This window comes from Eptesicus fuscus, chromosome 7, assembly GCF_027574615.1.
Source record: "Eptesicus fuscus isolate TK198812 chromosome 7, DD_ASM_mEF_20220401, whole genome shotgun sequence".
Lineage (NCBI taxonomy): Eukaryota > Metazoa > Chordata > Mammalia > Chiroptera > Vespertilionidae > Eptesicus > Eptesicus fuscus.
The window spans coordinates 74,016,794-74,040,290 of NC_072479.1; the positions used below are offsets into that span (position 1 = coordinate 74,016,794).

General features: G+C 38.6%; 1 protein-coding gene across 1 annotated transcript in view; it reads right to left on the reverse strand.

Moving 5' to 3' along the window:
* Positions 1 to 23,497, reverse strand: part of RASSF8 (Ras association domain family member 8) — a 100,823-nt gene that overhangs the window by 52,504 nt on the left and 24,822 nt on the right. The window lies entirely within an intron of this gene.

Consider the following 23,497-nt stretch of genomic DNA (forward strand, 5'->3'; position numbering starts at 1 on the left):
TTTTATTTGTCAGTAAGACACATTAAAGCAGAATGTTATAAAATTCAGTCTAGTTATATAATGTCAAGAATTTTAAATAAGTTTCCAGAACTATTTTCAAAGATACTTTAAGCAAGAATAAAGTCTTCAAAGGTGGCTGACAATTGCCCATGTAACATTTATATGGACATTTATATTCTAATGGATATAAGTAAGAAGCATGATGAAATGAAGCAACACTTTAAAAAAAATAATAAACAAAAGTTAGCTTTTAAAGTGACACAGACATTCTTAAGTGTCCCTCACAAGAGTAAAGGTATGTTCTTTACCTTTACAAATAAGAAGTATTAATACATTACATTAGAAGTTAAACAAACCAATTATGTCTAACAATTCACATACCTCTTACAGACATTTTAGTAGAAATGAAGTCAAGCTATCGCATAGACTATTGCAGTCCATGGGGAAGGGAAAATGTTTTTTCTCATGAATGACCTCACAGGTTGTGTTGGTTATTATTGCTTCTCAGCTCCAAATTAATCCTTTTGGCCTGTTCTATGAAAGTGGATCTGGGTCCTTACGTATCTTTTCTTTGACGATTGCACCATGTCAAGAGAGGGCACTGGGGAGACGCACTAGAGAGGGCCAGAGGAAAGGGCCCTGCTCCTGTGTTTCCCCTGCAGCAGCTCCTACGCAGGGCACGGTGGCTCTGTGGGCCGGTCCTGCAGCAAATGCCCAGCTCCTGCAAGTGCAGAGAGGCCAGCTGAACTGGCAGCTTCCCAGCACCAGCTTTGCTGGTTTCATAGGATAGTGCTTCTGGTAAGATACCTCCTCAGCAAGTTCCAGGAGGTGGGTTTCTGGTATGTTCCAACAAGGAGGCACCCAGGGAACCACAACCAGCTTCTCTGCAACAAGGTCTGAATCTCCCTTCCAAGAGGCCTTTTCCTTGAGTATTCTATCTCTGCCTTGGATAGCGTAGTAGCTATAAAGATAATATTACACCTGCTATTTATGTATCCGATAGAGGTCTCTTTATCTCTTATCAACCTCTTACTTACAATCCTCTGTTATAGTTACAGTCCTTTATAATAATCTTTCCCTGTTCAAATGACCATGCAGTTCCTCTCTCCTGACTGGACCTAAACTTAAACTTGTCCAGCAATAGAAAGCATTATTTTCCAATTCTTCTTAGGATAAAATATCTCTACTAACAGTTAACAATACTGAACAATACTGATGTAATAAAAAGACAAAACCAATCAGAAAAAAATATTTTATTTACCTAATCCTACACGAATTTTCACTCCTATATGAACCAAATAAAAACAAGTAAGAAAGTTTTCTCAGTTAATATTATTCATCTTTAGGAAAGAATATTCCAGTTGAAATATTAATATTGTGAAGCCAGTACTTTCATAAAAAAAAAATACTGGTCTAGTTTATGCATTGTACATAGCAAAGGGAAAAAAATCAAGTAAATTTTACAAACCACTAGAAAGAAAAGGGAAAGGTCTCAAGTAATAAATGAGCTTCAGATAATATTTTCATATCTATCCTGTCTTGTTAATATGAGTAAAAAATATAAATGAACATCTATATAACAAATACAAATAAATAGCAGGAAACAAGAGGGGAAGAAAATATTTTCACACTTCATTAAATGGCTGACATGAATAACTGCCAGCAAACATTATAAGCAACTTAAGTTCTAAAAATGAGTTTAATGCCCTAGGCCTAGTTGGTTTGGCTCATTGGATAGAGCACTGGCCTATGGATTGAAGAGTCCCAGGATCGATTCCAGCCAAGGACGCGTACTTCAGTTGCAGGCTCCATCCTCCAGGCGGTGTGTGAGGCAACCAATTGATGTGTCTCTCCCCCTCCCTACCACCCTCTCTAAAAATCAATGGAAAAATATCCTCTAAGGATATCCTGTAAGGATTAACAACAACAGCAAAAGTTTGTTAATTTTATATATTATCTTTATAACTACCTAAAATAATTTTCTCCTTCTATTAAAAACCTGCACAGAATTTTGCAATTTATAATGTTTTCTCATAGATTGCTTTATGTAGATAACAATATCAATAAAAAAATTTCTCCTGAAATGAACTATCACAAAGAGAAATTAAAAAAAAATTTATAACTGCAGCAAAAAGAATAAAATACATAGGAGTAAATTTAACTAAAGAGTTGAGAGACCTGATCATCAAAAACTATAACACACTAATGAAAAATTGAGGAAGATAGAATAAATGAAAATATATTGTGTTCATAAATTAGAATAATAGTGTTAAAATGTTCATAGTACCCTAAACAATCTACAGATTTGGTGTTATGCCTATGAAAACCCTAATGACATTTTTCACAATAATAGAACAAACAATCCTAAAATCTGAATGGAACCACAAAAGACCTTAATAGACAAAGCAATACTGAGAAAAAAGAACAAAGCTGGAGGCATCACAATCCTTGATTTCAAATTATATTACAAAGCTATAGTAATCAAAACAGTATGGTACTGGAATAAAAACAGACATATCATTGAACAGAATAAAGAGCCCAGAAATAAACCCATGCATATATGGTCAATTAATTAAGACAAAGGAGCCCAGAATATACAATGGGGAAAGGATAGTCTGTTCAATAAGTGGTACTGAGAAAACTGGATAGCCACATGCAGAAGAATGAAACTAGACTACATCCTATACAAAAATTAACTCAAAATGGATTAAAGACTTGAACGTAAGACCTGAAACCATAAAACTACAAGAAAATATAGGCAGAGTAAGCTCTTTGACATTGGTCATGGTGATGAATTCTTTTTGGAAATGGCTCCAAAAGCAAAGACAACAAAAGCAAAAATAAACAATTGGGGCATCAAACTAAAAAGCTTCTTCAGAGCAAAGGAAACCATCAACAAAATGAAAACGCAACCTAATGAATGGGAGAAAATATTTGCAAATCATATATCTGATGAGGGGTCAATATCCAAATACTCATACAACTCAAGAGCAAAAAATCAAACAATCCAATAAAAAAAAAAAAAAAGGGCAGAAAATCTGAATAGACATTTTTCCAAAGAAGATATACAGATGACCAACAGGTACATGAAAAGATGCTCAATATCACTAATCATTAGGGAAATGCAAATAAAAATCACAATGAGATTATCACACCTGTTTGAATGGCTACTATCAAAAAGAGAAAAAATAACAAGTGTTGGCAAGAATATAGAGAAAAGGGAACCCTTGGGCACTGCTGGTGGGAATGTAAATTGATGTAGCCACTATGGAAAACAGTACTGAGGTTCCTCAAAACATATTAAATACTTATGATCCAGCAATTCCACTTCTGGTTATTTATCTGAAGAAAGTGAAAACAGTAACTCAAAAATACATATGCATCCCCATGTTATTTACCCCCTGCTATCTTATCTAATAAAAGAGTAATATGCAAATTGACCATACCTCTGCTATACCCACAAGCCATGCCCAGCAGCCAATCAGGAGTATGCAAATGAACCCAACCAAGATGGCTTCAGCCACGGAGCTGCAGCAAGCAGGAGGCTTGGGTTTCCCCGGCAATGGAGGAAGCCAAGCTTCCCTGCCGCCCTGGCCAGCCTAGGCCTACACTCAAGGCTACAAAGTTTCAATTATAGAAGATAAATAAATCCCAGATACCAGGGCCTCTGCTTGGGTCACCGGGGGGCATGGCCGGCCTGCAAACCACCACAGGTCCCTCCACCAGGCCGCCCCACGCCCCAAGGGAACCCCCATTCTGATCCGGGACACCCTTCAGGGCAAACCAGCTGGCCCCCACCCGTGCACCAGGCCTCTATCCTATCTAATAAAAGAGTAATATGCAAATTGACCATCACTCCAACACAAAAGCTGGCTGCCCCCATGTGGTCAAAGATGGCTGCCCCCATGTGGACATAAGATGGCCAGCAGGGGAGGGCAGTTGGGAGGGACCAGGCCTGCAAGGGAGGGCAGGTGGGGGGGGGGGGGGGCCAGGCCTGCAGGGTAGGGCAGTTAGAAGCAATCAGGTTGGCAGGGGAGCAGTTAGGCATCAATCAGGCTGTCAGGGGAGTGGTTAGGGGGTTATCAGGCTGGCAGGCAGAAGTGGTTAGGGGCAATCAGGAAGGCAGGCAGGCAAGCAGTTGGGAGCTAGCAGTCCTGGATTGTGAGAGGGATGTCCGACTGCCTGCAGGCAAGCAGTTGGGAGCCAGCAGTCCTGGATTGTGAGAGGGATGTCCGACTGCCCATTTAGGCCCGATTCTACCTGGATCGGGCCTAAATGGGCAGTCGGACATCCCTTGAGGGGTCCCAGATTGGAGAGGGTGCAGGCTGGACTGAGGGACACACACCCCCCGGGCACAAATTTCATGCACCGGGCCTCTAGTTATTTATAATAGCCGAGACATAAAAACATGGATGAATGAATAAAGAAAATGTGGTTGCCAGAGGTAGAGGGGTGGGCAAGATGGGTTAAGGGGGTCAAAAGGTACAAACTTCAAATTACAAATTTAAAAAGTCATGGTGATTTAATATACAGTATGGTGACTATAGTTAATAATACTGTATTGCATATTTGAAAGTTGCTAACAGAGTAGATGTTAAAAGTCCTCATCACAAAAAAACACCCTAAAACTGTAACTATATAAGGGGTCAGATGTTAACTAGACTTATTGTGGTTATTGTTTCTCAATAAATACAAATACAGAATTATTATGCTATACATGTGAAACTAATATAATGTAAAACACCCTCCTTCTCCCCCCGCACCCATGCTATCCCTCATATCCCAAATTGCGACTTCCTTGAACAGACAACGAGGATATCAAATCAGATAATATTACAAGTAAAATCTTGGACATGTGAGCTACGGTGTAACATTACTGGGAAATCTTAAAATCTCAGGTCAGGTAGAAGCTAATTCTTAACCTGAAGGACCACTATAAATGAAGCAAAGAAAAAGCACCAGTTAGACTTCAGAACCAGGGATAGTCATTAGACAATCCAAAAATAAAATAAAACAAAGATACCAACCAATTAATCAATCAAACAAACCCCCAAAACAACACTTAATCACTTCCAGGCTTTTAAAAGTTTAAAACAAATCAAAATGAATAAATTTCCCATGTGTTTCAAGGGAAAAGAGGCCCTTCCTGCCTCTAGTTAAACTCTATAGTTGAAGGTTCTGATGCTCCAATTTTGGAGAATACGACTGCTTGACAGGCAAAATACAGGGTGAAAAAAAGATAATAGTAATTTGGTAACAAATTATAAACTCCAACTGGCCACCAGCACTTCAAAGTAATCATTAACTAGAGTTAGTGGGATCTGTGGTCACAGTGTTACAGAGAAGTACTGTCTCTTGCTTTCAAAGTATAAACAGCTAAGACCCTATCGATAAAGAAAAAAACAGAAACCTATTACTGAGAACAAGCAGAGTGACTGCAGAAACACTACTGAGTTATTTCTCTTAATTTTATTTGTTTTTCCAAAAAGCACACTCAAATCAGCATTTCTTTCAACACGATAATAGATCATCTACCGTTAGGTATTATATAATTTCTTCTCCTTACTACATCAGTACAAAAATAAGTAAGGAAAATTTTCATTTCTTTTCAAACTGAGATAAATAACTTAAAGTATAATGTTATTTAACTTTAAAGATACACGTAAAATATAAGCAATTTTCCATAGTCTCACACATTAATTTGGATTAAATCTCACCTCAATCTCTATACTGGTTGGTGGCCTATCTTTGAAGATATATTTTGATACAAATTATTTTTCTATTTCTCAGTTTTGTGTCTCAGATTTCAGAGAGAAAAAAGAACACATTTCTAGAAATTTCGACACTAAGCACAGGCAGGAAGATAGTTTATTATTATAGATATGACTGCTCTTTGGCTCAAACACTCCAGCCCTGGATCCTGTGCCAAAAGTTTCTTCAATAATCCTACAGTGGGTGGAGCCCTTTATATCAAAGAGCCAAGAGAAACACTGGAACATCTATTGGACCATGTGTGAATTTTTTAAAGCGTTATTTTCAGCTGAAGTAGCAATAAGGTCTGAAAGAAAAAAGGACTGAAATAAAAAAAGTAAATAAATAGAATCCTAACAAATTTTTATTTCCACAATTGCAGCCATAAGACAGTTTTAAATTTAATTCTTAAAGGGTTAATATTTAGATCTCTGATAAAATTTAATGAAGACTTCACAGCCAAAAGAGCTTTAAATTTAATTCTTAAAGGATTAGTATTTTGATCTATGATAAATATTTAATGAAGACTCCACAGTTTCTGATTTCTGTATTAAAAAAAAATAATTTCATTATAACAAACTCTGAGTACCACCAAAATTTTTTTATTTCAAATATCCATGAGAAAAATTTCAAATAAGTAAATACTATAAATCAGTAATCAACTTGCCTTAGGTTTTTGTTTTTTGTTTTTTTTTTCACATGGAGATGACTTTTTATGCTATTTTAAATGAAATTTAACCTGCATTAAATTCAGTTATCCAGACCAATCAAGACTTCTATAGAAAAACATTGCATGCCTGTTTCTGGTATAGAACATGCAATTATTTATTTATTATTTTCTTTTCTCTTTTAATATATTTTTATTGATTCAGCGAGGAATAGAGGGAGGGAAGGAGGGGGGGAGAGGGAGAGAGAGGGAGAGAGAGAGAGAAACATCAATGATGATAGTGAAGCATTGGTTGGCTGCCTCCCGCACGCCCCACACTGGGGATTGAGCCCACAACCCGGGCATGTGTCCTGACCGGGAATCAAACCATGACCTCCTGGTTCATAGGTCGATGCTCAACCACTGAGCAATGTCGACTAGGCTATTTATTATTTTTAAAAGCAAATAAGCTCAATTTAAACACACACTAGAATTTAGAAGCAAGTTAACACAGACACATTTACAGTCAAGGATAGCACATATGTTTCATCTTGCTATGACGTGGCTGCCTAAAGATGCCAAGAATGCAATGCCAAAAGGATTATCAGTATTATCAGCATGAAGATGCACCACGATCAATTAATTATGTCTGCCATGGGCACAGGTACCATACTCATGACATATTTTGCCATCCCTTTTATGGGAGTTGTTGGTCATGTAGCCCTGAGTTCAAATCCTGACCTCTCCATTTAATAACTGTATGACTTCAGACAATTTACTAGTCTCCTTGGCTCTAAAATGGGAATAATAATCCTTAAATTTGTCAGAGCTAAATAACAATGAGCATGAAGACTTAAATACAACCTGACATACAATAATTACCTAATAAAAACAGCTATTTAGTATTACCACAGGACTTTGGGTCTTTCAGAACTCAGTAATGATGATCACTGAATATGATCTTGGAACAGACAGGTTGCTGTCATAGTGAATGCCGCTGGAATGAATGAGCTCTCAGCATGTCACTGGACATGTGGCACCAGCCAGCTGTGGCTGCATCTGCTGAGCAGAGGCACAAACACAATCCCATGAGCAACAAAGGTCCACTCTCCCATATTCCTCAGACCAATGCTACAGGTCTGAGTTTGTCCACGCAAAAGAGAAATGTGCCATTTGCTTAGAATGAGGTTTAGAAAAATAATGGTTTCAAAAATAGAACCATTTTATTCTTCCTGCGACCACTCACCTACCTAGCAAGTATAGGATAATAACTGGTAATTACACTCTTCCAAGAATTTCAGAAAGAGTCTTAATCTAGGTCTATTCAACACTAGCCACACTGAAAGAAAAAGAACATCTATCAACATGAAATCTACTTTAATGACAAAGTATACATGTAATGAAAAAAAAAACACACCCATCCTCCAAACTTAACCTTTAAAAGTTAGTTAGAAACTGCTTATAATACATAACCAGGAAGAATGAACAATATAGCTAAAAGGAAACTAGATCCTTTTATTATAAAAAGTGAAATTTTCAACAGTTAACAACAGGGTTAAATCTTAGGATATTATTTGAACTTCTAACTCTGTGATTATACTTTCTGATGAACAGGCGGCTTGGCTACTAGTCCAGGTCCCATGACAGGATCTCAGTGAGCTCAGTGACTCTGGAAAGCAATAAAAGTGGAAGGACACAGGATTTCAAGAGTCAGCGGACCTGGGCTCACTGCTAATTTTAACCCTGTATCCGTGAACTCCCTTAAACTCAGGCAAGGGCATTTCTTCGTGTGTAGAACACTGATAAGAATATTTTTTTCTCATTAGTTTGCTTAGAAGCACCAAACTAGACTCATCTATTTAAAAGAGTTTTATGAGCACTAAAGAGCTGTCCTACCAGGTGGCTCTCAACAGAGAAGCCACATTTTCCCATGGTTTATCAAATATACTTGAATTACTGTATATAAGGAAATGAGAGAAGCTGGGAGGGAAGTTCTGTGGGCACACCACACAAGGAGAACTCTGCTCTTTTTATAGGGTGAACATTGCCAAGCTCCCTGAGGATGAGCTCATGCCAACAAAGAACGCCATGGGTAACGTGCTGCTGACTACATGGAAACCTCATCATCTTCTTACTCTGGGAGATCCACTCTCCTTCATCTTGATTCTGTAAATTTGGGTGGAGGGACAGAGCGCAGAGATGGAACTGCACAGCTGGAAGGAAGACATCATGGACACAGAATGTCCAAGAAAAAACAAATGTGGATGCTAACCACAGTCCTCACACGTTTTTAAAAATTCAACTCACATAATTAGTAATAATATAAATAACATACGAGTACAGTTCTGTTTAGGTGTCAAGAGTGATAGACTGATATGAGGCCAGATGGGAAGATTTCTTCTATTCTTCCATCTTCAAAAATACATGAAGCCATTTCCAGCCACTGAAAAAAAGGCTAAAAAACTGCAATTCACACAATCAACACTCAAATATTCATTGACAATTATAATGTTATTTGGGAAAGAAGAACAGATTTGGTTTTCTCACTTTTTAAATATTAAATGCCTGACAGCTAATCTTTAAAAAGCCATTGGTAATATTTACTAAGCACTTACCATATGCCAGGAACTATTCAAGGTGTTTTGCATGTATCATTTTATTTAATTCTCATAATAATCTCAAGAGGTAGATACTGTTATTAACCCTACTCTTAGAAAAAGAAACCATGACAAAGAGAAGTTCCAAAATGTGCCCAAGATCACACACCTCATTAGGGGAAAGCCAAGATCTGAATCAAGGCAGTCTGCAACCAGAGCGCAAACCTTGAACTAATATACTCTCCCATTTAATAAACAATTAAGCAGGATATGCATTACACTTAATTGTTTCAAGAGCTTTAAAGATGCTAGATTATCACTGAAGTTCATGGGTCAGTCTCAGTTAATTAATCGTGTTATCACATTTACTTGATTAGCTCAGGTGTTTCTGGGACTGAAGGTGAAGAGGAAGCAAGGGCCTGGAAGAGTAACTAACATTATCAAAAATTATACTGCTCATCAGGATGAGGAAAGCTATTCTGGGAAACATTTGACTAATATTTTTGGAAAAGAGGTTCTGAGGAAATTGCAAGGGCCTCGTGATTATGTAATACTGACCAAAGTCAAAGTCTACCACTTTCAACGGGGACTTCTTTCCATGGACACATGGCTGAATCAGCTCTTAGAAATGGAGCTGATGTCCCCCGACTTGGGGGACAAAAGCAGAGGCGCCAGGGCTTAGGCGAACAAACAAGGGATCTCAGCTCTGCCCCCTGAGGGACCAAGGCCCTTGCTCTTCCCCAGAGCCACGTTGGGGCAGATGCTATTGAACCTGTGAATCCGATGCCAGGAGAGGGGATGGAGAGGGACCTAACCAGAGCCTCAGTCTGACATTCCAAATGAGGGGGTGGGTGTGCACTGTGAGAACTGAGGCTGCCCAGTACCCCCCCAGCTTCAGTCACCCCACTTTTTCTACCAGGAACTCCTCCCCCTACCTCACCTTGCTATTTATTGCTGTAATTTATTGACCTAAAAAATGCTGCATAACAGACCTCACTTAGGACAGGAAGGATCTCCAGGCGCCCCCCTCCACTTGGCGGGGCCCTGTGGGGCCAGGTGCTGAGGGGAGCCTCTCTGTATCCTACCCATCACTTACTTTCCCCCTCCCCCCTTGGGGAACCCCAGGTTGGGCACTGACCCATTCATAAATACCTTGAGGGGGAGGGAGAGGGATGGGGTTATAGCTGTTTTGTTTAATTGGAACTGGAAGAGGGATCATGTCCTTACTTTATGTCCTTCCCAGAAAGGGGGAGGGACACTGTGATCGCACTCCTGTACTGGCCACCGCTGCTGTCAGTCATCATGTTGAGTTCACTTCCCTCGAGAGTTTCGATAAATTCAGGTCAGAGCTGCAAGTACGCAGCCCTCAAGTGTCATAGAAAAGCAATTCACCTACGACTGATCTCTCCATCCAGAAGTGTGCAGTCTTAATGTACAGTGATGAGAAACTGTTATTTTATGATCTTTTCATTAAAAGCTTGATTGAAAACTAAAAAAAAGAAATGAGCTGACACAAACCAAAATGCCATCAGGCCCTCACCCCAAAGAAACTGCAATAAAAACTTCTGTCGTACTGCTACCAGATTCATTCATACGTGGATGCAATATATAAAGATACAACTTTTGCAATGAAATACCAAGATCTAAAAAACTAGGCTCATTATTTCTTCCATAATTAGTCATACACTTCTTGCCATTCCAATTCTCACTGTGAACCACTTTAACAGTTCACTAGGCTCTTCCTCAGTCTCACAATCATCAACTTCCTAATTATGAAAGAATCACTGACCATACCCCCAACTACCTCCGTCCTTTCTAAATGTGTCTGCTGCCTGCCCCTCTGGACACCTCCTCATGATGGAAGTTCCTTAGAGCCATCTTTGTACATCTCTCCCCACTATTCCTTCAGATGACTACTCATTTGTACACATTTGGTCCTAAATGTTCTTCCTATGAGAATCTGTCAACTCAAATAGCAAGATCAAGACAGGCCATGGTTCTCTGTTATACCTTTCCTGCTGCAGCTCCTACTGAGGGACAATCACAGGACCATGTGACAGTATTATTCAGGACACAAAGCCAAGGAATTCTCTGGGTCCTGTGCATGTTGCTGTGGGCTTTTGATTTCTTAGGGACAAAGATGGCTAATTCCTCAGATGACCTCAGGAGATCTTTCTCAGATCTGCACTGGACAGAACAAGAAATTCAATTCTTAGGATTAAAAAAAAAAAAAAGCAATAAACCTCCTTTGGATTCCAAAGAGGGAAAGACATGATGGTACTAGGGTACTTAAAACACTTAACAATGACAAAAGTACTAATCTGGAGAAGGGCAATTTCTAGTTTAGTCTTCATAAGTAGGACTGATTCCAACCAGTCTCCCTCTTTATCTCCCTGTTCCCTCTCTCCTGCTTCTTGGGTAACCAAAAGTCCCTCATTATTACCCTTTGATTAGTTGTCCAAAGGCCCCAACCAATCATTCCCCCCTCTGTCCCATCACTAACAATGAAATTGTGCAGCCAAGAACATTTTTTTCTTCTTCACCAAGTCTTCCTCATGTTTGTTAGAGTCACTTAAGTCAGTAAAATATTAAGGAGAGAGGGGAATATCATGCTAACTAAAGCACATTAAATTAATCTCAAATTGGTAATATAAAATGAGATAATTAGGGCAAGAGAGCTTTTCTATTGCCCTCCCTTGTACTTTCTTTTAAATATGTTTTTCCTGATTTTTAAAAATTGATTTTATTTTATTTTTTTAGAGGGGGGGGGGGGGTAAGGGAGAGACGAAAACATCAATGAGAGAAAAACACTGGCTGCCTCCTGCATGCCCCCTACAAGAGATCAAGCCCGAAACCCGGACATGTGCCTGACGTAGAATTGAATGAGGGACCTCTTGGTTCTTGTGTTGATGCTCAACTACTGAGCAACACTGTCCGGGCTCTACTGTCCCTTAAAAAGACTAGAGTGGCCCTAGCTGATTTGGCTCAGATAGAGCGTCAGCTGCAGACTGAAGATGCCAGGTTCCATTCTGGTCAAGGGCACATGCCTGGGTTGCGAGTTCGCTCCCCAGTAGGGGGCGTGCAGGAGGCAGCGGATCAATGAATCTCTCTGATCATTGATGTTTCTCTCTCTCTCTCTCTCTCTCTCTCTCTCTCTCTCTCTCTCTCTCTCTCTCCCTCTCTCTCTCCCTCTCCCTTCCTCTCTGAAATAAATAAAAAATATATTAAAAAAAGACTAGAGTGCCCATTCTCAGGGCCAGGGGGACAAGGGAGTGGCAAGCACGGGTGTAAATGTAAGGAGGCATCATTCTCAAGTGCCAACACTGTACTTGCATGACTCTGAGAGTGAGTGCCCTTGTTCACCCTGTGCCCTGTAGGAGCCTCACTCTCCTTATTCTACAGGCCCTGGGCCATTCTGCCTACAAGTCAAATGGTTAAGAGGCCCCGGTGAACAAAAATGAAAAACTTCAGATGTTTTTAAGTCACTGCCCAGGGAGAAGCAATTGGTTCTACCTTACCTTCTAATTTTCCACTAATTTCTAGTTCAGTTTCTGACTAAAATCTAAGCCCTTGGCTGGTGCCTGACCAACTTTCCTAAACAAAAAAGGAATAACACTGGAGAGTGAGAAAGTCTTCTGTTCTCCAAATCAATTACATATCAGTCAGCTATTCCAGGCTATGGCAAGCCAGATGCATGGGAAGCCACTGGTGTGGTCACAGGAGGCCCCTCATATCAACTTCAATGAGCATCATCACTCTCCCCACTGATTTTTACACTGAAGCAGAGAATAAATAGCTTTATTATCCATCTTAAGACAAAAACAAAAAAGCAAAAATAGCTTTAGTTTTATTTTACTTCCTCTACCAGCTATCTTTCATTCTTGTTCCATTTCATTTTCTTACCTCTGACCTCTATTGAGCTCATTCCTGTTAGGCTCTCACCTCTATCACTCCACTAAACTATTTTATGAGGATGACCAATCACCTTCATGTTGCTAAATCTAAGAATCAATGTGTATCATTCCATGTTCCTGACACACTTTCTTCATTTGGCTTTCCTCCAACCTCACTAGTTAGTAATCCTTCTCAATCTCCTGTTCTCGGTGCTTTACTAATGCTTAAGTATTCCAAATCTCAATCATCTATATATATAAAAGCCCAGCGACTGGAATGGCAGAACGACCAGAACGACCAGTGGCTATGACACGAACTGCGGCAGCCAACCAGCGTGATCCAGGCAACATCTTTTTGAAGCATAAGAATATGTTACATATTTAATTTCTTGAGATTGATCAGCCTGGCTGGCCTGGCCCCCAATCGGCCACCAACACTCAGATCGGGGGTGGGGCCAGCTGGTCAACCGCCTGCCCCGCCCTGCTGGGCCAGCCAGATGGGTCCCCATTGGGATGTACCAGCTAAACCCCACTCATGCAGGAATTCATGTACCGGGCCTCTAGTTAATATATAAGTCCTCTAGTATTTTCCCTGGTGATTTATTCAACTTGACCATAACTTGAAATACTTGACAATTCCCATATTTATATTTCTAGCTCAGACCTCTCTCTGACTTCAACCTCACATTCAGATACCTAGTCAAGCTTGCCACTTGGACATCCAGTAGACATCTCAAACTCAGCATGTCTTAAAAGGAACTCTTGATCTTATGCCCTTAATCTCTTGCACCCACACTTTCAGTAAAAAGTTATGTTCACTGTGGTTTTTTGTTAGGAAAGTAGAGTGGATCATTTTTAACTCCACTATGTAGGACTGTCCTGTTCACAACAGGATGTCTGGCACCGGGCCCCATTCACTAAATGCCAGGAGCATCCCTTCAATCACAAACTGCTCTCACAAATTTCCCACCTGCTTAGAAACAGTAAATAAAAACAGTAAATAAAATAAAGTAAAAAAATAAATAAAAACAGTAAATAAAATAAAGCCTATGATCCTAATGCAAGTTTTGACTCTGTGGTTTTATCAAAAGAAGTGTGGTCCTGGCCGGTTTGACTCACTAGTCAGAGCATCCCTTGGACCAAAAGGTCACAGGTTCAATTTCCAATCAAGGTACGTGCCTCAATTGCAGGTTTGATCCCCAGTCCTGGTCGGTCAGGGTGCATGCAGGAGACAACCAATAGATGTGTCTCTCTCACATGGATCTCTCTCTCTTTTTCCCTCCATCCTTCCCTTCCTCTCTCTCTAAAATTCAATGGAAAAAGTATCCTCAGGTTAGGATTAGCAACAACAACAAAAAGTGTGAACAATATACTGAATAGCACAAAGTGCTATCCATCGTTGAGTGTGGAATTCTACTTCATTCAGGAATACCCTAGCATTGCCATTGGTTCTCAGCCCAGATAGTCCTCTTGTCCTCACATATTAAGCTTAGATTTCTTGGGGGGGAGGAGGGTTATGATAGCTGGCAGCTCTGCATTATACATAACTTGAAACGTTGGGAATGCTGCTGCTTTATAAATTCATTTTGCAATAGTAAATCAGAGGAGAAAGTACCAGTGGCTAGGAAAGAACACTGGACTAATTGGAAGTAAAAAAAAAAAAAAAAAAAGAGTGTAATTCAGGCTCTGAGAATAGAAAGATATATTCACCTATTTGATCTTTATCTACTTGGCTAGGCACTGGGTCCAAAAAGATGAGCAGAAGAGTTTTTGCCCTAGAGAATATATTTAGAGGAAGCAAACTAGTCTCCAACTCGGTCTTGGTTTCTTTAACATCAAATCCAAATCTTCAAAGTGCTTTCAAAGTGAAAAATAAAATTAAGATTTTATGTATATGCTTGAAATATGTGGTGGTGTAGCACTGGGGAAATACAAAATTAAGCAGGCAAAACAGTACTAGAGCTAAGGTAAGACATCCACATGACATTATTTTATTTTTCACATTAGAATGTAAATATTTCTAGATGAAATAGCTATTTTATTAACAGCAAAAATTACAATTTACATTTCTATTTCTTGATATAGTAAAAAAGATTGAGAGTATAATTCTAACAATCTTTGGAAGCAAAGTGGGGAAAAACGGCAGTAAATATCAGTCTGTTTTTCTAAAAGCATTATTTGCTGTACAAAAAAAGAGCAATCTTTAATTATTTCATCCCCCACACAATTCACATTCTGGTAAGGCAAAATCTGCAAAGAATCTGCACAATGAAAGTAGCTCGAGCAGCTCACAGGAGAAAATATTAACAAACTGAATGGAACATTGAATCAACTTGCTGGAAACAGTATAGCTTTTAATGTTATTTATTTATATCTAATTTTAAAAGAACAGTTTAAAGTAGCAACATCTTTTTGAAGCATGAGAATATGTTACATATTTAATTTCTTGAGATTATACACAAATTATCAAGAATAAAAAGCATGAGCAACTTTCTGCTTACAGGGATTTCTGAAGTTTAGGTTACTCCAAATCATTAATACTTCTACTTATCCTCCAACTACAACTTTGTCTACTTCTAAATAATTTTGATCCTTTCAAGTAATTACCATAATTCCCACACCCAGCTATACTTGTTTGCTCCAAACACATCATGCTCCTATGTTCCTTTCTAGGCTTTGCCAGGCTGTTCTAGGCGACCTTATCCCACTCCTTAAAAATCTACTCACCTTTGAACACTTGCTCAAGTGATATCCATAAGCAGCCTTCCTTAACCTCTACCCAGTTAAAGTGCTCCCACAGCACCTTCTTCATTCCACTATTGCATAATTTATGACATGACTATAATTAGTTACTACCTGTCTAACTCCCAGTAGATTCTCTGCAAACCTAAAGACAGCAATACTAGGTGTGAATACAAATGTGCTAATAAAGAGAACTATGGAAGGTGATGGTGAAAAGGCTTTGATCCTTTTGCAAATGATCCAAACCTTGAGGTCTATTACTTCCTCACGTTTTGTAGAATTAGGACTTATTTATAATTTATAAAAAAGACACATTTGGTATGTATATTATCAATTATTCTACTAATTTTCAAGGTGCAGTTAGAATTTTCCCCCAAGGAAGTAAAACAACTCTACAGCGGATGCACAAATGTTCTTGATTCACACAGTCTACTAGATGCATATAAAAATTCATACTTGAAATATTTACCAAAAAATTTCTCCTATTTAGATTATGATTCATCCAAAAAACAGGAAAGCACAAAGGAAAAACTGCATACCACAGGAGAGTTTACAGGAAAAAGTGGGTGTGGTTCAACAGTATCACTCATGCCTTTCAATGCCAAAAAAGTGCTTAATTCAAACAATATAGATCAACCCTCCACTGTAAACTGAGGAACCACAGGTGCCGTGAGTTATGATCACCAACTACAATGTTAGTCCAATGGACTATAAAGATCCATTAAGGAAGTATGAGAAGTAAATACATAACACAGCAGAAACATCTACACATAAAACTTACCCAATAGCCCAGCTGAAGTAATTTATACAGACAGAAAGATAATTAACTGGTGTGAAATTTCCAGATATATTAAACATAGGGACACAATGCTCTTTATCATTCCCAGGGATGCTGGGCCCCACATTCCCAGGAAGCACGATACCAGATGCACAGGTACACACCACAGTCTAATATGAATGGCAGCCAGGAATGCAGTCTGTTCAGCCCTGCCCAGTGACTCTGCAGATGCCTTGTTATTAATTTCTGCGTATAGTTTATCACAAAAAATGTCTTTACAGTAAATACATTCTTTTCAAAAAGGTATATAATGAAATATTAGATATTTATTTTTTTAACCTGAATCCATTTTCAACTTTCTGAATATAAATACATTTTAGAAAATCTGTAATAATAATTTAAAGTTAACAAAAATTATTATTGTTCTGTAGTTCTTAGAGAAAATCATTATTAGTACTTTTGTATACTGCCTTCTAATTTATTGTCTATATAAATATGCTTTAAAAATATGTGATATAAGGATATTATAATTCACACTAGAGGCCCGGATGTGTGCACCGGTGGGGTCCCTCAGTCTGGCCTGTGGGGATTGGGCTGAAACCGGTTCTCCAACATCCCCCGAGAGGTCCCGGATTGCGAGAGGGCACAGGCCAGGCCAAGGGACCTTACTAGTATGCATATAAGACTTTGGTTAATCTCTTCCTGCCCTCCCCTCCCGCTCTGAGATTCATCAGCCTGTTCCATGTTTCCATGCCTGTGGTTTCCACTCCTGCATTGAGTGTCTGCCCCTTGGTGGTCAGTGCATGTCATGGCTATCGGTTGGCCAGTCAGATGGTCAGCCGAACTCTTAGGCTTTTATATATATAGACTAGAGGCCCAATGTACGGTTTCATGCACCAGTGGGGTCCCTTGGCCTGGCCAGGGAGGGACCGCAGGAGGTTGGCTGGCCAGGAGGGACCGCAGGAGGGCTCAAGGGCGTGTCTGGCTCATCTCACCCAGTCCCGATTGGCCAGACCCAGCAACAAGCTAACCTACCGGTCAGAGCATCTGCCCCTTGGTGGTCAGTGCACATCATAGTGACTGGTCGAACAGTCGAACGGTCGGATACTTAGCATATTAGGCTTTTATATATGTAGATTATGTCCTTATATAGTTATTTTTTAAGTTACTATTATTTTTCCATTTAATTAAATAGTTAAACAAACTAGGTAAGTAGGTGGGTAAATAGGTAAACAAACAGATTCTGTTATTGGCTACAGAGCAGTCTACCTTCTAGTTGCATTATATGAACACTAGAGGCCTGGAGCACAAATTCGTGCACTGGTGGGGTTCCTTAGCCTGGCTGGCAATTGGGGCCGATCGGGGGGAGGAACTGTGGGAGGCTGGCTGGCTGTGGGAGGTTGGCTGTGAGAGCACACTGACCACCCAGCTGGCCTGGGGGAGGGACTGCAGGAGGTTGGCCGGCCACGGGAGGTTGGCTATGGGAGCGCACTGACCACCAGGGGGCAGCTCCTGCATTGAGTGTCTGCTCCCTGGTGGTCTGTGCGCATCATAGCGACCAGTCTACCAGTCGTTCGGTTGACTGGTCGTTCAGTCAACCAGTAGCAATGGTCGCTTAGGCTTTTATATATATAGACTAGAGGCCCAGTGCATGAAATTCTTGCACTGGGGTGGGGGGGTCCCTCAGCCCAGCCTGCATCCTCTCACAGTCCGGGAGCCCTCGGGGGATGTCCAACTGCCGGCTTAGGCTGCTCCTTAGTGCTGCCATGGAGGTGGGAGAGGCTCCCACCACCGCCGCTGCACTCACCAGCCCTAAGCCTGGCTTCTGACCGAGCAGCACTCCCCCTGTGGGAGGACACTGACCACCAGGGGGCAGCTCCTGCATTGAGCGTCTGCCACCTCATGGTCAGTGCATGTCATAGTGACCATTTGTTTCACCATCGGGCCGAAACTGGCTCTCCGACATCCCCCGAGGGGTCCCAGATTGCGAGAGGGTGCAGGCCAGGCCGAAGGACCCCACCAGTGCATGATTAGGGGCTGGGAAGGGATGCAGGAAGTTGGCCAGCTGGGGAGGGACCACAGGAGGGCTCCAGAGTGTGTCCGGCCCGTCTCACTCAGTCCCGACCAGTCGGACCCCGTTAGCAAGCTAACGTACCATTCGGAGCGTTGCCCCCTGGTAGTCAATGCACCTCATAGTGAGCGGTTGCATGGCCTTAGCATATCATTAGCATGTTATGCTTTGATTGGTTGAACGGCCAACCGGACACTTAGCATATTAGGCTTTTATTATATAGGATAGATTCTTAATTCTCCCACTGCCAATATTAAGAATTATATAGGTCTGCTTATGTGACATTTTATGAAAAGGTCATATGCATGTTTTTGAGTCTTTAATAATATAACACACAAGATATAACATTTCTTTGTTAAATATTAATATTAAACAAATCTTTAGGTCTATATCTGTTTATTTTCTTTATTAAACTGTCTACCAAGAACTACAAAACTAATTTTTAATTGGGCATTGAGTGTTTTCTTACTAATCTGAAATAATTCTTTACATATAGGACCTAGGTATTATATACAGAGAGAATACTTTTAGTGATTTGGCATATGCTAAATTTGTTTTATTTTCAATGCAATTATATATAAATCATTCCTTTTTAACCTTTGCGACTGCATTTTAGTTTATCTTTTCCCAAATCCAGCAGATATTCATGGGCATTCTCATCTGGTATATTTATTACTACAGTTTTATATTAATTATTTATAATGGCATTTTATCAATACAACATTCTTCTGAGCTTTCTATTCTCTTCCAAATATTTGTTTGTTTAATAACATCATACTATTTTTTATTAATATCTAGCATTATAGGTTCTCCTACATTATTATTCCTCTGTATATAAGCATTTTGTGGCTCTGATTTTTTTCTATGAAAATTAAATTCAGAATCAATGACCTGTAAAAGATTACTGCTGAGATTTTGATTAAAATTATATTAAACTTACAAATATAAAGAGAATGAAAATAATTAATTAACTGTCTTTGTATCTAGAAAGTGTGTCCACATCTTCCCAGTAAAGTTTAATAGTTTCCTTCCTACATGCCATTCACATTTCTCACAAAGTTTAATCTTCAGCATACTTTTTGTTGCTACTATGAATAGGCACCTTTTTTCCTCATATTTTTGAACTGGTTATTACTACTATATAGGTCACATTACATTATATATAATGAAAACTTACTACACTCTATTCATTTCAGTTTATCATCTTGGTGACTTTTTTATTAACTATAAAATTTATCCTTTCCAATTCTCTCTTTCAGTCCTTTTTCTTTTCTTAATTCACTATCTTATTATTTCAACGCCATTTTAGTTAGTAGTGATGATAACTGGTTATGCTGTTAATTCTAACAGAAGATAAAATTCTAGTGTTTCACCATTATTAGTATTTTTGCTATTGACAGCTTGATTCCAATTCTGTTTAAAAAATTACAGATACTTCTCATAAAATATTAACTGAGGAATTTTTTAAACAGTGAGATAATGGGGGATTTTATTTTCCTTTACATTTTGCAAGTAAATGGATTGCTTAGGCTTTCTAAATATACCTTTATACTTTCAAAAATTTAAATTTTGTTAATTTATGTTTTTAAAAGAATTATTCATTTGATTAATATTCTCATATATAAGATTATTAACACTTTTTATCTACAGTTACATCCCATAACTTCTAATTTTGTATAATTTTTTATTAGACTAGCCACAAACTCTTCCAATTTATTTTCCAAGTTTCCTAAAATGAATGGCACTCACACCCTTACCTCCTATTTCTCTTAACATTCCTTACTCATGGAGAACAATTTTAACTGCATATTATCTTAATAAACAAACAGTATTTTGCAAAAGGCAAGAGAGAAGCAAAACAAAAAAAAGCTTTTTCTTTAGAAAAAAAATTCTACTATTTTCTGTGAAAGATAGCCCATCTAAAACTAATATCTGGATACAATTTCTCAAAGTAAACTCATTCTGCTAATAAAAATGATTATCTCATCTTTTTTATTTAAGTACACTTGTGCTTAAAATAATAACCCAAAATGACATAAAATAAAAATATTAACAATTTGACATTAGGAAAATAAAAACATTCCCAGATCAGCATTCCGTAAAAACCAGATTCCAATACTCTTAACATTAGCCTTGCATTTAACAAATGTATATGGCAATTTTTTCAAATCCTGGTTTGTTTTTTTTCTTCATTAAGTAACCATATATTGAACCTATCTTGCCACCTAAAATGAATTTGAGATTATCAAAAAAAGTCAACTTCAAATATACAGCTAAACTTTTCTTTTTTACTCTACCAGGCAAGTTTCAAAATGCTAAAAAATGCAAACTGCTACCCATGCTCTAAAAACAGAAATGAAATAATGAGGTCACAATAGATGGCTCCTTTCTTGGAAGAAAAAAAAAAGGATGATGAATGCGATTGGAATGTTTATTGTCACTGAAATTCTTCAGGCCTGGATTCCAAGTACGTGTCTTGATGCAGGTTACTATGACAACTTAAATTACAGAAAATGGCCCCCCTTCTACCAAGCTGTTTTCTCCCCAAGATCATTTCAAGCCTCCTAAAATCTGTGTGCATGAATTACCTGTAACAACAATAAATCATCGCTTTACCAGTTTTACTCAGAAATGTCCCAATCTGAACCAAGAATAAGCAAATAAAAATAAATTTCATTAAGTCTACTTGGGACATAAAACCTAACCTGAAAACACACACATACACAGCTTAAAATATAAAATGTGGAGAGTATTTTGAAACTACTCTTCATTACCAGGGGCACAGTATATTACCACCATATGCTTCATCACAGAAACTATGGGAAATTACTTGCAAGGCCATTTTTAAAGAAATGTATAGAGCTAAATCCTGTTTATTGTTATTTCCCCTCACTAATGGTTTTACAGGAAGGTACAAGAAAAGGGGATTGGGGAAAGTTCTATTTCAAACAGAAAGAGAAGCAAATAAACAATATGTAAAGTCTTATTGTTTTATCCAATCTGTCTTTTTTTAACAGAAAATACGGGTTTGCTCTCATAGTTTTATAAACCTAACAAAGATGCCTTGTAATAAACTGAATTATTCTCTATCATCATGCTTTAAAAGAATAATGGCGGGGAAGATTGCATCTTTATGGAGAAAATGTGATTTAGTAGAGATAATCTGATTGCAAGACATTAAAAATTTAAAGTAACTCCATGAAAAAAAACTTAAAGTCGTTTACAGTATAGCAATACCGAGAATTACAAGCTGGTTTTGTTGCTCATCAAAGTTAGCATATCTAAAATTAGACGCCTCATTCATATAGTCTTGGGGAACTCACATACCCTCCCCTCTATGAGTAAGCTGGGTTACTTCAGTAACCAGCACAGGCAAAAAGTTTTATAAATTTCAGGCATAGCTAGCTATACCCTAGCCTAGGAGCCCTTCATTTATGTAAAACAAGCAAACACTTAATTTCAAAAGGAAAACAAAGCAGTGTGCTAAAGGAGCCTCTTTGCACTTGAAGTCAAGAATCAAAGTCATTTAATTTTTAGTGTACTGAGCCTTTGAGCAGAAACAATGAAAAAATGAAAACTCTTCAGGAGCAAACTCCAAGCAACTCATACATCTCCTACCTGTATTAGCGGATAACTAGTAGTTTTCAAAAAGAAACAAAAATAATTAAACTGTTCAAACTCAATGTACACAATCCCGCAATACTAAACTTGAACTGCAATTCCTTCTTGGTATAATTTAATACTTTATAAATCCACCTGAACAGAAATAATTGATGTATAAAAGAAAGATTTCTGAAACAGCTTTATCAGCAATGGAAGCTAAAACTAAAATTTAAGTGCCTATCCAATCATGGAGAGAACTTTAGTCAGTTTAGCTACATAACACTTTTTTTTTTTCTTATGCTTCTTTAGACTGTATTACAAAAAGGCGCTACAACAACCAGGGCTCAACTAGGATTTTGACTTATTACAATCAGACTATCATTGACTCTCAACACTAGTGGCCTAGTCCTGGTTTCCTCACCCACAAACAATGCAATAGAGTCCAGAACAAGTGAATCAATGAGAATACAGACTTGTGCTTCCAGAAATCCATTCCTTCCACACAGTCTAGTAATTACTAGAAGGCTCTAAGGTTATGCTTTTTTATTCCATGGGGGAATGAATGTATGTGAGACCCCTGAAATTCATTATCTAGGCAAAAATGCATGCACATAACTTTTGCAAATGAGGGACTAAGGAATTTATGAGACAGCATGCTGGTTAGTACCCTTACACAGTTTATTCACTTGTAAAATGTGAACACAGTTTATTCATAAGTATTTCACTTACTACAAACAAAGTCAAATTATTTTCCCTTCTGGGACGAGCAAGTCACTTGAATGTTCAAGAGATAAGAGATTACACACATCCAACATATGAAAAGCAAGTGGAAAATAATTTAGTTGTGTATTCTCACCTCCAAGGATTCTATGTGCCTTTTACTTAATGGAGCCAACTAGTAACACTACTAAAGAGATGGAAGCTCAAACATAGGATATATTTCAGACTTATCGAAACCTTCTAGCCTTTCACTGTTAGAAATGCGTAGGTCTCTGGTTTATAGGAGACTGTCCATTTAAAGTAGGGGTGGGAACCTTTTTTCTGCCAAGGGCCATTTGGATATTTATAACATCATTCGTGGGCCATACAAAATTATCAACTTAAAAATTAGCCCGCTATATTTGGTCAAACATTTAATTAACTCAACTCTAATGCCTTGGCAGGGCTGGACCAAATGATTTTGTTTTGTTTTGTTTTTTTGTTAATCCTCACTCGAGGATATTTTCTCCACTGATTTTTAGAGAGCGTGGAAGGGACGGGGAGAGAAACATCGATGTGAGATGGAGCCTGCAACCAAGATACGTGCCCTTGACGGGAATTGAACCTGGAACCCTTCAGTTCGCCGGCCAACACTCTATCCAGTGAGCCAAACTGATTAGGGCTAGACCAAATGATTTTGCGGGCCTAATATGGCCT